Here is a 3,593-nt window from a genome sequence, read left to right on the forward strand (position 1 = left end):
ATTGATGTTAGCAGATAAAAATACGAGAAAATAAAAAAATTGTAAGAAAATAATGACAAAAATTACAGTCGAAAAATGTGCATTTTTTTGGTTTATGGAAATATCTTAAGATCTGATTATTCGATAATGTTAACAAAAAAAATATGGAAGATTATTTTTTTTAAATGTTGAAATAAAATTATTTCATGTGAAAATGGTTTGGAGAAATGTTGGTGCAATTAGGTCTGTCATAATTATGGTAAAATAAAGGTTATGAAATGACATCCAATGCCAAGAAATACACAGCCTTGTATTGGATCCTGTAACCAGAGAGAACGATTCCTGTAATTTATTAGATACCCTGAAATATTTATGTGTTATTATTCAGAATTTCAAGTAAAATATAATGGAATGAGGAAATCATCGACCATTTATTTAACTAATTCTTCAGAAATATTCGAGGCAACAGAATATCAAACTTATATTATTATTCAGGTACGGTGACTGGAACTCAACAAACAAACAATAACTACAACAAATAAACAATAACTTAATAAAAAATTCAACTCACAGTAAAAAAAAGTACAATAAACGATAAGTTGGGAATTAAACTCTTCAATGAAAATTACAAATGTTTATTTGAAATATTACATTGATAATATAGAATTAAATTTGGATTAAAACAAAAATAGAAATCTAATCTAATAATTAAATCCGTAGCCATAATCATTGCCTTAAAAGATTGCCATTGTCAAATTATTATGGTCTGCTGGCGGTAGGCGGCCTTGCAGGGACAACTGACACGGGTGGGTCAGGGGTTCTGATAACAACCCGATCTTCGTACTTAATAGTGATTTCTTGAACCTTCATGTTCGGCGTAAGGAACTGAGCAAGAGAATCGACTCCATCCCTGCCAACTCGGTCGAACGGGTAGCCCATCGATTTCGTATCAGGATACTTCTTATCCTGAATACCGCAGAAACTATCAGCGTCATTGCAAATACCAGAAATATCCTGATCAATTTTGTCATATTCATAATTGGAGACCATGGCGAATAAGTCGAAAATCATACCCTTTTCCGTTCCTCTGGGTACGAGCATGTGCTGGGGCCAACCGCAACCGCAGAAATTAAAACCATAAATAGCTGGATCGTCATCGGCGGGGCGATTTGCATCCACACTGCGGAACGTTCTCTCATAAGGAATGGTTAGAGAAGAATCCATCGAGCTACGCCGGATGGTATTGGCGCCTGGTACGAGAGGAGCTCTGAACTTATCCATTTCAATCATCAATTTCCTTTGTTCATTGAAATTCAATACCACACCCTTGTCGTTAAACCTCGGAGCTATAAAAATACGCATATATCCCATCAATTGATTTTGAGACCCGTTATTCACATTAATAACGTAGTTAAACTGTTCATTTTGAAGATGAGTAAAACGAACTAAAACTGCACTTCTGGGAGTGAAATCCAATCCTCGAGATAGATCCACATCACTCTGTTGCCAGTAAGTAATGAGTTGGTTTGCTGGTTTATTATCAATTGTCACCTGCACATCTGTGACAGTGACATGAGGGAAATCCAACTGTTCTACAGTATATTTAGGTTGCTTGTCCTTGTGAGATAAGAATATTTCATTGATGTAATTATGCCAACGATAGAAAATTGGATCTCTCATTGTAGTTGCAGTATCTCCCATTACTCCAAACGGTTCCAAAAATCTGCCATCCGGATCGTGGCATCCAGCGATTAACATGTGTCCTAAATTATGAAGGGTTCCATACACAGGTCGGTTTGGTGATAGCATAGATGCCTCCACAATATCTCCGAGGATGTCAATGCCAGTGGTTTCTGTCAAAGTGATTTGCGCTCCTGCTCTATTAACAACAACACCCTTCTCAATGGCGTCCTTAATATTTTTTGCCCACAGCTCGAGGCGGTCAATTCTTACGATAAGTTCACGGTTCAGATCAGAAAGTGGAGTATTAACTTGTCTAGCCGGCCATGCCTGAGTTGACACCAAAACATCTAGCTTTGGAAAGTACCCTTCTTTAATAACCTCTCTTAGGTTACTATAAGCTTCTACCGGGGGAAGATCATTAGCAAATCTTTCGATGTTGTATCTAGCTATGATCTGGTGGTGCATATAATAGAATAATTCTCCTCTTCTGTCCTTAGCAACAAGAGCACTATTAGCGGCGCCACTTGGGTAAACCAAATGCCAGTGCCAATGGTGAAGATTGATACCAATGTCCTCGCGCCAGTAAGCGACTCTTTGTTCAGGTTCCCTGGAATTTGCAGTGTATTCTCTAGGGAGCACGATAGGTTCCCTAACCGCCGAAGGAATAATGGCCGCTTCACTGCGGGCAGAGCTAAAAGCAGTGTTTTCTACAAACTTTCCTGGGAAGCACTGGAGGAAATTAGGAATCGTTACATCACGTGTATCCGTCCTGTGAAGTATGGCAACGGAGAGTGCGTAATTGAATAGGAATGGGTTGATCCGGTCGTGGCAATAGGCTGCCACACATATCAAGTCCGAAACCTTTTTTTGGTCCATAAATATTTCAATTAATTTCTCAGCCATCTCAATGTGTTCATCGTGAAACAAGCTGAAGTGAGACTTAAGTCCCAATTTTTGTGGAATGCTTATATCAGGAAGACTGATGTTCTTGATCGGAATCGGTTGCCTAGTCCTATTGTCGAAACGCCTCTTGATATTCCTGCGAACGCTTCGAATACGATCCTGGAGGAAGCTATCCGGGACATCGAAAATAGCCCTTGCGTCATTACCTCTTGGTGTTATGATAGGCTCTGTTGGCCGTTCAAACAACAATTGTAAAATTGCTTTCTTCGAGTAAGACATTTTTATCTCTGAACACCTTTGCGCGTATATCCTCGAGTCGAATGTATATCCTCGAGTCGAACCTCAAGTCGAATGTCTACAATGAACAAATTTCTCCTAATTTATATTGCTCTTTTTTCAGAACCGTGAGCAATTCTTTATCTTTTTTGTTGTGATTACAAAAACACATCTTATCACTTTCCTTTATTTTGAATTTGTGGTTTTTGCTAAAATAATAAAGATAAAATATTGTTTCTTGTAGTCAATTTTTTTATGGTATATGTGGTATATACATGTATGCTTATGAATTCAATTCATTTCAAATAGTTTTTTTTGAAACAATCCTCCAGTATAGTAAATAAACTAACCGCTACACTATTGAGGTGGAAAAAACTAAAACAAAAAAAAAATCTGAGCACAAATCAATAAAATACAATAAAAATTAATAAATCAAAAAAAAATTGGTGATTTGTTGTATAATACATTATTCAACAATATCTTCTTTTCTTATCCTTAATTCTTCCAGGCCACCCAGCGCTCAAATTAACGTATTATCATTTTTTTATTTTATTTCATGGTCACTTTCATTATCAACCACAAAACAAAGTTAATATACATATATAACAAACTCAAAAGAGAAAATGAAGCGATCGTTGAGAGAAAATATGAGAATTTACGGGGCTGACGCCATGTCATCGGCTGCTTTGAGTTGTTTCTATATATCGATAAAAATCACGATTCTTCTCATGTTACAGTGTGTGCAATAGATT

General features: G+C 36.9%; 1 pseudogene across 1 annotated transcript; it reads right to left on the reverse strand.

Moving 5' to 3' along the window:
• Positions 1-598: 598 nt before the first annotated feature.
• Positions 599-2,952, reverse strand: LOC148311098 (phenoloxidase 2 pseudogene; annotated as a pseudogene). Its single transcript, XR_015837315.1, has one exon. The product of XR_015837315.1 is annotated as a phenoloxidase 2 pseudogene (transcript).
• Between the last annotated feature and the right edge of the window lie 641 nt (positions 2,953-3,593).

Source organism: Brachycentrus maculatus, unplaced genomic scaffold (assembly GCF_059751285.1).
Source record: "Brachycentrus maculatus isolate JH-2025_06_01 unplaced genomic scaffold, ASM5975128v1 h1tg000077l, whole genome shotgun sequence".
In the NCBI taxonomy this organism is placed as follows: domain Eukaryota; kingdom Metazoa; phylum Arthropoda; class Insecta; order Trichoptera; family Brachycentridae; genus Brachycentrus; species Brachycentrus maculatus.